Below are 12215 nucleotides of genomic sequence, written 5' to 3'. Positions count from 1 at the left end.
TCGCCAGAGCTGGAGGGCGTCGAACAGGACCAGGGCTGCTGGGAAGCAGACAGTGCACGGGACTCGACGGCCGAGGCGGCCGAGTCGCGGCACAGAGGACTGCTTCTTTACTGTGGAGATCACTCCGGGGGAGGCCGCGTGCGGGTCTCGCGCCCCCCGACGGGCGGGGGGGTGCGGGGCCGCGTGCGGGTCTCGCTCCCCCCGACGGGCGGGGGGGGTAGCGGGGCCGCAGCGGCTCGACAGTAACACCAACCAGCCCCCCCTTGCGAGACGGGTCCGTCGAGAAAGCGGACCTTCTCGGCGTTACTCATCTGCGCAAGGATCGGCCAGAGGAGTTTCTTATGGACCACAAGTGTGGACATCGTCCGACCCAGGGCCCACGTGGTCACCTTGGTCGCCTGTAGAGCGAGGTCGGTGACGGCGCGGAGTTCCTGCATAAGCGCTGGGTCGGTCTTACCCTCGTGGAGCTCTCTCAACGCCCTGGCCTGGCAGGAGCCATAGCGTGGAGAGAGGAGGCAGCTTGGTCCGCCGCAATGTAAGCTCTCGACACCAGAGATGCCGAGACCCCACATGCTTTGGACCAGAGTCTAGGTCGAGCCCCCCCCCAAGGTGGCCGCCGCCTACGGGCACGAGTGCACCGTGGTGGCATACTCCACCTGGGGGACATCAACGTATCCTCTAGCTGTCTCAACCTCGAGGGAAAAGAGGGTGACGGAACTTTGTTTGACGTGAAACGTGCCGGAAAGGGGCGTTCCAGGTCTTACTAAGTTCCTCATGCACTTCTGGTAAACATGGCACTGGGGGCGGGCGCGGCTTGGAGCCGCGCTCAAACCCGAAGCGCCATGTAGCCAGCCGCGAGCGCCGGGAGAGGCAGTGCGGGCACTGCAACCCAACACTCACGGTGGCCCGGGAAAGCATGGCTGACATTTCGACGTCCGCTTCTTCCTAGGCTCGACCCTCCGAGGGTGGGAGCCCGAGGAATCGTCAGAGTCGGATGGCAGTACGTCACCCCCCGATGCTGCAAGAGACATCTCATCATCACGCATCGTGTCCGAATACGTGATTGAGGAATAAGACGGCGGACCGTCTCCTGAGGAACGGTCAGACGAGCGAGACGAGGTGCGAACGGTCCGTGAGCCAGTGGCTGGCGGATTATCGCTCACAGTAATCCTCATATCACCCTCGCTGCTTGCCGTAGCGGACGGCAGGGCCGTAGTCCTGCCGCCACGGAACAGGGAGCAAACGAGGTGGTGGCTGAGTCCCATTGGAACACAGCCACCTGTGACGCAACGTCTGAATCGTCACCGCCCGCAGTGCGGGCATGACGTATCCACAACGTCTGCCCCAGCGTACTGGAAGCAGGCATTGTGTCCGTCCCCCTCCTCGATGAGTGTGTTGCACCCATGAGAACAGCGGGACAAGCCACGCTGGAGAAATTTGCTCTTTTAGAAAAGGAAATTTGCTCCAACACCTCCGGAACTGCCGAGACGCCCAGGGGAGAGTCACTGCAGGAAGGGACCGTCCGCTGTCCACGTCGTATATTCCAGCAGAAAGAATTATCACCAAGATCGTAGAGATGCTCATCAGATGCGTAGGCTCTGAAGAACAAAAGGTGAATGAATGAGCACGGCGGCTTCCCTCTTATACCCGGACAACCGGCATGCAAATTTCATTCGCCAATTTTCATTGGCCTTTTCTAAATACTCAGAAGATGATAGGTTCTCAAGACAAACCCCATTCTGTCGGTTCGACACAACGTCGAGAGACCGACAGAAAGGGAACCAAAAAACAGACAAACGAAGGATAACGAACGAAGGCAGGTGTGGAACATAAAACACTCAGGAAAAGATAACAAGGAAACGAGAGGGGCGGGGCCAATGACGAGACACTGGAGAGAATGTATATTATTGTCAAAAGGACAATAATATGTTTCTCTCCACACCTAACCAAAGGCTTTGTCATGACTCTGCTACAGGACCAAGAAAAACATGACTAAATGAAGCAGAGCCATGACAAACGATCCTTACATTGGGTAGGATGGGCGTGTCGGCATCTTCTCGAACAGTGGGAACGTATACTTGAGACAAAGCGTCGGTTTAAGGTTCTTAGACCCGGGTCGATAAGTGAGGATGAATTGGAACCGATTAAAGAATAGTGACCATCTAGCTTGCCTGGTATTCAACCGCTTAGCCTGCTTCATGTATTCAAGGTTTTTGTGGTCCGTAAGTACCTGAAACGGTTGAGAAGCCCCCTCGAGCCAGTGTCTCCACTCTTGCAACGCTAGTTTGACTGCCAGGAGTTCCCGATCCCCCACGTCGTAATTCCTCTCGGCCGGTGTGAGCTGGTGTGAAAAGAAAGCACACGGATGGAGCCTCTCGTCCTCTCACCTCTGGGACAGGATAGCCCCAACCCCGACTTCTGAGGCTTCAACCTCCACCACGAATGGCTTGTCCGTAGTAGGAATAGTCAGGATGGGAGCAGAGAGGATGTGAGCTTCTGGAAAGCTGCTTGCGTTTCTGTGTCCCACTGAAACCTTGCGTTCTTTCCCTTGGTCAGCGCTGAGAGAGAGGCTGCCACTGAGCTGAAGTTCTTAATGAACTTACGGTAGAAGTTGGTAAACCCAAGAAAACGCTGAACTTCTTTAACGCTCTTAGGGGTAGGCCAGTCTGCTACCGCTTCCACTTTCTTGGTGTCCATTTGGATGCGGCCAGGCTCCACTATGAATCCCAGGAATTGCACTCGGGTGGAATGGAACTCACATTTACGCCACCGGAGGAGGCGTCAGGCGAGTCGTGTTAACTGCAGTGAGCGAACGCCACCCTGACGATTGATATACACTACTGCCGTAGTGCTGTCCGACCGGACCAGCACACGTGCTTGCCCTGCACGAGAGGTTGCAGCCTCTTCAGTGCGAGTAGCACGGTCCACAACTCTAGGCAATTGATATACCAGCGCAGGCGGGGGCCCGTCCAAAGCCCCGACACTGCGTGCCCGTTGCACACTGCACCCCAACCCTGCAGGGAGGCGTCCGTTGTCACCACGACATGCCTCGTAACCTGCCCTAGGGGAACCCCTGCCCGAAGGAAGGTCATGGAAGACCAAGGGGTTAGGGTACGTCGGGAGAGAGGCGTAATCACCATCCGCCTGCAGGGACTAAGGGTACGATCTGCTTCATCGACCCCCCGGGGGGTGGTTCGATGGCTGGTAGTGCGGGTCTCTCGCCGGGGGCGGTCCCCCGGGAGGAAGACTGGCTCTGCTGGTTCTCCTGCCTGGCGATGCAGCTCCACGCACCATCGATTTGAGAGTGCTGAGGGCTGCAGTGTACATTCGATATTGTGCCTCGCCAAGACGCAACGTCGAGTGGCCGAACACCGTCTGACAGAGGGTGAGAGCGACTGTGAAAAACACCCAGGGAGATAGGAAACTGTTTTTGTGAAAAAGTGGGCGCTAGGCCCCCGTAGGGGCAGGAACCGTCCCGGATCGACCGTCCAGCGATGGTATGGCTGGGATCGGGCCCGATGGTGTCAACCTCCCTGGGGTCTTCCCGTCAGGGTCGCTTCTTCCTCGAAGGTTGCTGACGGGGTGGTGGTCTCCCCTTCGACGTCCTTTTCCGGGGTGCCGCCTGGGTAGGGAGCGCTGGAACCTGAGCTGGCTTCGAAGAGGGCCGGGGATGCTGGGGAGCAGAGGCCGCACGGGATCTCGAAGGCCTGTGGGCGGCCGAGTCCCGACGGGGTAGTATATGACTAATCGCCTCCGTCTGCATCTTCACTGCCGATAACTGATGAGCGAAGTCCTTGACAGTGTCACCAAACAGCCCACCCTGCGTAATGGGCGCGTCGAGAAAGCGGACTTTCTCGGCGTCGCTCATCTGCGCAAGGTTAAGCCAGAGGTGCCTCTCCTGGACCACCATAGTGGACATCGCCCAACCCAGGGCCCGCGCGGTCACCTTGGTCGCCCTTAGAGCGAGGTCGGTGGCGGTACGGAGTTCCTGCATTAACCCTGCGTCGGTCTTACCCTCGAGGATCTCTTTCAACGCTTTGGCCTGGTGGACCTGCAGGATGGTCATGGCGTGGAGAGAGGAGGCAGCTTGGCCCGCAGCAGCGTAGGCCTTCGACACCAGCGATGCCGAAGTCCTACACGCCTTGGACAGGAGTTTCGGTCGACCTCTCCAGGTGGACGCCGCCTGCGGGCACAGGTGCACCACGACTGCACGTTCCACCTGGGGCACGTCGACGTAACCCTTAGCTGCCCCACCATCAACGGAACTGGTTTGACGTGTACGTGCCGAAAAAGGGGCGTTCCACGTCTTCGTCAGTTCCTCATGCACTTCCGGGAAGAACGGAACCGGGGTTGGGCGCGGCTTGGAGTCGCGCTCAGAGCCCAAGAACCATGTATCCAACCGTGAGCGCTAGGGGAGAGGCACCGTAGTGCACTCTAACCCAATGCACACAGCGGCCCGGGAAAGCATGGCCGACATCTCGACATCCGCCTCTTCCTGAGCTCGACCCCCCTTGGGGGAGGAGCTGCAAAGAATCGTCGGGATCGGATGCCAACAATTCGCTCTCCGATGCTGCGATTGACATCTCATCTTCATCACGCATCGTGCCCGAATACGTGAAGGAGGATGCCGATGGTGTGGTACCGCCTGCTAGGGAACGGTGAGGCGAGCTCGCCTTGGCGGACGGAATGGCCTTAGCCATCCTCGTCACAGCCCGGGAAGCCTGCGAGGTGGTGGCTGGTTCTCAGGAGAAGACAGCCACCTGTGACCGCAACGTCTCTATGACCATCTGCCCGCAATGCGGGCAAGATGAGTCCACGAAGGCTGCCTCAGCGTGTTGGACCCCCAAACACGACGGTGAGGCACCGTCTGCAGGCTCGAAAACCTCTGGAACCGCCGCAACGCCCAGGGGAAGTCGCTGCAGGAAGGGACAGTCCGCTGCACCACGTCGTAGAACCGGCAATAAGACATTTTGCTAAGTAGCAAGAGTTGATCTTCATCAGCGAAGGCTCCGAAGAAGAAAAAGTGAATGAATGAAGCACGCCGTCTCCCTTTTATACCCGGATTTCCGGGGCTGAGTCCGGCATGCAAATTTCATTCGCCAATTTTCATTGGCCTTTTCTAAGTAGTCAGAAGCGATTGGTTCTCAGGGACGAACCCCATCTGTCGGTTCGACACAACGTCGAGAGACCGACAGAAAGAGAACCAGGTAATACACACAATAGGTAATCCACAAACGGGAGATAAACAGAAATCACAGAGTCACTAGAATAGGGCTATAACGTGCAAACTTAGCGAGGCACTGTGGGAAAACTAGTGGTATAAATATGCTCACTGAAACGAGGCACAGGTGCAAACAATGATAGAGTCCAGAGATAGAATAAAGTCCAATGGGGGCCTCTAGTGGCCAGGAGCCGGCCAACTGATGACACCAGGGATCTTGGCCACGGATCCAAAATTTCAATGGAATGATCTTTGAACCACTTCATTATCACTCTTGCCTTGTGACATGGTGCTCCATCATGCTGGAAGATGCAAGGATCATCATTAAATTGCTCCTGAATTGTTGGGAGAAGTTGCTCTTGCAGGAAGTTTTGATACTATTCTTTATTCATGGCAGTGTTTTCAGGCAGAATTATGAGAGCGCCCACTCCCTTGGTTGAAAAGCAACCCCACACATGGATGGTCTCAGGATTCTTAACTGTTGGCATGACACAGGACTCGTGGAAGCATTCACCTTCTACTTTCTTCTCCGGACAATCGATTTTCCAGATGTCGTAAACAGACGGAAGGGAGCCTCATCAGATAAAATAACTTTGCAGCAATCTTCTGCTGTCCAACCCTTGTACTTCCTGCAGAACTTCAGTCTGTCCTTTCTGTTTTTCTTGGAGAGAAGTGGCTTCTTTGCTGCCCTTCTTGACACCAGGCCGTTGTCCAAAATTCTTCGCCTCACTGTGCGAGCAGATGCACTCACACCCACCTGCTGCCATTCCTGAGCAAGCACCGCACTGGTGGTGACAGGATTCCGTAGCTGACTTTTCAGGAGGAAACGGTCCTGGCACTTGCTAGACACTCTGGGTCGTCCTTAAGTCTTCTTTACTGCAGTCGAAACTCTCTCCTTGAAGTTCTTGGTGATCTGGAAAATGGTTCTTTCAGTTGCAACAATCTTTTTAGCAATTTCCTTGCATGTGAGGCCATTTTGATGCAAAGCAATGATGGCTGCACATTTTCTTTGGTTGTAACCATTGCTAACAACAACAAACATGATTGGAAGCACTTCCCTCCTTTTATAGCAATCGGTTTGCTCATACAGTTCAATTGGTGTGTTAGTGATTTCACCTGACTAGTACTCATTCACACTTTCATATTGTCCTGCTGATATGATTAGTGAAATAATGTTAGCTGGTCATTTTGTGCCAGGACCAAAAAACTGTGAAATTTGGGTTGTTGTTAAAAGTTCATTTTTTAAAAAGTTAAGATAAAGTAGAAAAATAAAAAATACCCATATATGCCACAATCAGAAAATCTTAATTGAATAATGTCCTTAAATAATATTTTTGACAACAAACAAACAACACAATGTGCATATCAGGAGTGTGATACCTCTGAGTTGTCCTAGACTCATGTAATGCTGTGCTTCTCGTCCAGTGTGCGACCACCTTTAGTGTCTTGGAGTCACCATGAAATCAAAATGGATCATTTTCAAATGACATTTACGTTTCTTGGTGACTTCAAAGTGGTACTGCAAAGAAAGTAGCGCAGGTTTGGAACAATATGATGGTGAGTTAATCATGACAGAATCTTCGTTTTTGTGTGAGCTATACCTTCAGAAATTCTTCCACACTTTGATGTGTATTAAGTCATTAAACAAGCAAAACATTGTTTAAACACTTGAGTAGTTTAAAAGCAACAGAACTAATCAAGAGTTTGTAATAACAACATCTTGGCAAATTATACCAAAAAAGCATGTTTTTTTGCATGTAGAATTAAGGCACTGTCATTGACTCACACTCACAATTTGATACAATATTTTTTCTCCCATTATCACAATAGATCTCCCTGGGTGGAGGGATAAAAATCCCTAAAAGGACATTTGATAGATTGTCAAGGACCAAAATGTCTGTGTTTACACATGAGCTATAGCTGTTGTTATTTTTGGATGTGAGGCTTTGGCCACATCTAGTCTTACAGGCAAGTAAACAATCAAAACACCACTGGATCCATCAAAGTCAATGCACTCATTGATATGTATGCTGTTTTCTGGATGTAAACAAGTGACAGCTAAACTGGAAGAAATGGTTAGAACCTTAAAATTAGATTTGTGTGGTTGCATGTGAATTAATTAATTTTATTCAGTAGGTTTTAAAATATAATTTGTTGTTCACCAAAGTTTTCCTGGCCCCAGGAATGTTTTGTTAAATGAATATCTGCAAAAACAATATTTTGCTTATCAAAGAGTCAACATTGCTGACTCAACCAAAATAAAACATGTCACATTAAGAAAACAAGGTTAGGATCTGATCAAATAGCTCTTCAACATAACAAATGCTGGTTACCAATTTTTACAGTGTAGTGTGGTAAAAGGGAGAAATGTTATACTATGAATGATATATTATATAATACTAAGTATTTCCACCATTTTTGTAAGCAGGAACATGTGCTGCTATTTCTAACTTTTTGGGGGGAATTTTTTGGTTTTTCTTTATATGTACAAAACCAGTTCTTTATGTTGTTTTCTAATGCATAGTTTTAATTGATGATAATATCATTTTAATGTCATAATCTTAATCAGAGCAGATAGTTTTCCAGTTTACAGCACTGTTATTCTTCCTACAGGCGATATATAAATCAAAAGTATAGCAAATTCAATAAAACCCAGCATAGTTTTGCATTGCAATATTTGATGGATACTGACATACTGTCCGCACCATGTAAATGTCATTACTTTAAAAGTAGCTCTAGTGAGACAGTTTTCATTTACATACTGCAGCTGAACTTGGTTGTTGCTATATTGTTTAGTGACTTGCCCTGTTATTTATACAGAGACAACCAAATATCATTCCGCTAACACATGCATTTACAGAAATACCATGCAGTGTGTATGAAAACGGAATTGAATTACTGATTGTTAATGAAGTATTTAAACGTGCATCACAGTATCTGTAAGTATTAGGTATTGAGTCTTGAGTCAGTCACACAGAGCTTTCTCTCTCTACATAGCTCTTCCATATATATTGTTAGGGATGTACAAATCTTTGTATACAATTGTGTATATGCACTGATAAGAAAAATCTATTCATAATTCAACTATTCATAGGCCATACAGTTTATTACATTTAGTTTCTTTTTTTAGGGAAAAGCTGTTCCATCACATTTAAAGTATGCACTTTTTATGAACCATCCATCCATCATTTTGTAATATAATATTAACAGTCTACATTACATTGTGTGGATATAAACCCAAATATTGCTGCAAGAGCACTGGTGTCACTTTCACTTTAATTTATAGTTTATTTAGTTCTTTATTTGTTGTTTGTAGTGTTGGTAGCTCTGGAATGTTAAACTCATACTGTTAACTTTTTTATTTAAAATTTCTAAGGAATGTGAAACTGTGCAAGTTTAATATAAAAGTTGTAATTTAAAAATATTTAATGTTAACTTGTTTATTTTTCTTTCTAAGGAATGAGTAACAGCAAGTTTAATATAAAATTTATAATTTAAAAACATTTAACTTTTAAGCCTTTGTTTACCTATTTTTTTCTTTATGGATTTGGCTTTTTTGTTGGACATTTAAACGTTAATAGTCATTATTGCAATACATTTGCTGAATACACACTTTTAACTACCAAACATGGTCTATTTTCTTGTTTGCAATGCATTCAAATTAAGAAATGCATATTTGAATTCACTGTAATTGCTTTTTTTCAGTATATTTAGAAGCACATCATGAAGTTAAAAATACACATCAAGATATATTAAGTGCCACTTAAATGTTTCAAAATATCACTCTAAATGTTTTGTATTTAATATTAAATTAAACTGTGATATATTTGACACAATTGATACAAATAATAAGCATTTAGTTTGTCTAAAACATTGCACTAAATTCACATTTAAGTGTATTTTCAACCAACACTTTAGTTTATATTAATTGCTTGTTAATACATTTATCAATACACTTGAACCATATCTTACAGACACTGTAAGCAAATTTGAAAGTACAAATAAAAATGTATTAAAGTGCCACTTACGTTGTTAAAAAAATCACTCAAAAGTTCAACTTATTGCCTTTAACATAAAATAAAACTGTAATTACAAACAATACGCATTTAGTTGGTTGAAAACATTACAATTAATTCATACTTAAGTATGGTGTTTTAAAGTACATTAATTACTTAATGAGCAAAATTTTGAGTATATTAAAGTGCCATTTTTTTTTTCGCTTAGTCAGTACCTGGATGGGAGACCCTCTGGGAAGACTAGGTTGCTGCTGGAAGAGGTGTTTGTGAGGCCAGCAGGGGGTGCTCACCCTGAGGTCTGTGTGGGTCCTAATGCCCCAGAATAGTGACGGGGACACTATACTGTAAAAAGGCACCTTCCTTCGGTGGAGACGTTAAACCGAGGTCCTGACCAGTGTTGGGTGTAACTAGTTACTAAGTAATTAGTTACTGTAATTTAATTACTTTTCCCTTGGAAAAAGTAAAGTAAGGGATTACTCTTATTTTTTCTTTAATTTAATTACAGTTACTTCTGATGAAATTAAACTAAATACTTTGTGTAATATGTGCGTGTAATAGTGGAATTGACATCAAAATTCAAAGTCTAACTTTAAAATCCTTGCTTTAATGTATAATTCTCACATTTGTAATACTTTGGTCAGTTAATAAGAGTACTTTATGTAGTTTAATATTATTTGATTGAATGAATTAAATAAGCCCTTCCATGTATCCTTAAATCATTTAACTAATCAAGGTTGATGTAGGATATAGAAAGTAATTAGTAATAAGTAACTAAATACTTTTTGGAGAGAGTAATTTGTACAGTAATCTAATTACACTATTGAATATGTAATTAGTAACTAGTAATTAATTACTTTTTCAGAGTAACTTACCCAACACTGGTCCTGACTAACTATTCTGAAGTGCACAATGAAGAATTTCTTGCGAGAGATTTTTAGTACGAGAAGAGGAAGAACAAGACATTGAGGGTGTAGAACATCATGGACAGCAGCATGCACAATGCAATGAAATCTGATGTGCTCTGCAGATACTTTGCAGTAATTTGAATGAATGTACCCAATCAAATGTATTCCTATAGGGTGATGGGCCTGTGTAAGCTTCCTAAAAACCATGAATGAAATGTGTTATGTTTGAGGTAATAATCAATTCACTCAGAGTCAGGAACATTTGTTTTATTAGATCTCAAGAGATTCTGAAGGATGGAACAGTGTTGGTTTTTAAAAAATGTAAAAAAAAGTCGTTGTACAAAGCAAACAACTTTTATGTTAAAGGAGTAGTTCACCTTCAAAATCAAAATTCTGTCATCATTTACTCACCTTTAATACCTTGAAATAGCTCTTTAAGCATGAATGAGTCCAGGCAATGGTTTATGGGTATTGTAGTGTTTGGTGATAGTCCAGGTGATGAGGAGAGTGCCCTCTTGTGGAGCATAAGGGCACTCCGGCTGGTAACTGTGACAGATGGTATGAGTGGGTAAATGACATGCAATCTTTGTCAAGTACATTGCTGAAACAACATGTCGTTATTACTTGTAATTTTATTCATTTATTTTTTCTCCAGCAAATCCTTGTAAAGTAGCCTTGTTGCAAAAAAAAACACATTTACATGACTACTAAATTAAACTTTAAACTTGTTTGCATATTAGTAGTATATATGCGGGTCATAGTGTCAAAATGATTGATGGTGACCTTTGACCTTTGCGGGGGGGGGGTTAAATTACTTCCGGACCACCCACGTAGTGAGGGACCGCCCACATCGCGTTGACCTTTTGACCGTATCCGCCNCTAAATGCAGCTTTAATAAACAGTGTCCATAAAACCAGGCAAATATCAGGGCATGCATATAACATTTATAGACAAGAGAGCTAGAAATGGCAACAGAGTTTCACAAAACAAAGTACAAGTCAAACCACGATAATCCAACAAGAACAGAACACTACGAAATGCAGTCCTACCACTTATAAGACTTTGCACTGATTGAGTGAGATGACAGGGTTTATTGGAACAGAGATAACAGGATATTTAGTCACAGGAGAAAGTGATTAAGCCTAATGAGTCCAGGCAGTGGTATTGTAGTGTGTGGTGATTGTCCAGGTGATGGGGAGTGCCCTCTGGTGGAGCACGAGGGGACTCCAGCTGACGGCTGTAACAGTTATCAGCCCCACAGTGGAAATGGAAAATGAACCTCTAATAACGAACTTTGAGTTTGCTATTGTTATGAATTTGTCTGCTTCAGGGACTCCCATTCACAAGTCGAGAGCACCATCTCCTGAATACTAGTGGCTTTGGACTGCCAGAATGCTTTGCACCACTGATTACATTGCACCTGTAGCGCATTATCTAGAGCGCATGATCTATGGAGAGACACGTAAATGGAGTCTTCAAAAGACAGAACCCTTGCAAAGCAGCCACATCAGACTCTCCACCCTGAAGCACTGATCAGCTGTCTTCAGTGTTTACAGAAGTCTTTAACATTTTTTTGGAGACATGCCATTTTCCAGCCTGCTTTAAAGATGGGGTAACATGCTATTTCATGCATTCTGACTATTTTACACTATTAAACATGCTGGCTTCTCATGATTAGCATGGTCAACTTATTTAAAAACGAGTTGGACGTATGCAAAGTATTTCTGTGGTCGATTCACTCCCCAAGCACTCCAACTTGTTTTGGAGAGTTTTTTATTAGTCTGGATTTCTGTTTCGTAAAAGGGATCCTATTCCTTTTATTGGCCATTCTCCCGGAAAAGCACGCCCACAGGTCATCCACCGAGTGAAAGACCACGCTCACGCACTAGCGTGAGAGAACGAGCACGCCCACGAAAGAGCACGCTCATCAATGCCACTTCACTCGGCTTACGGAATGCAGCTGTGTTTGTTTGCTCTCTGCATTTCGGTGATTAATGTTATATAAACGGTGGATATAATGCTGGATTTGGAGATCGTTGGAAACTGACAGATGGGGCGGTCCCAGCGCTAAAA

Source organism: Triplophysa rosa, unplaced genomic scaffold (assembly GCF_024868665.1).
Source record: "Triplophysa rosa unplaced genomic scaffold, Trosa_1v2 scaffold147_ERROPOS1033765+, whole genome shotgun sequence".
Taxonomy (NCBI): domain Eukaryota; kingdom Metazoa; phylum Chordata; class Actinopteri; order Cypriniformes; family Nemacheilidae; genus Triplophysa; species Triplophysa rosa.
This window is presented reverse-complemented; position numbering follows the sequence as displayed.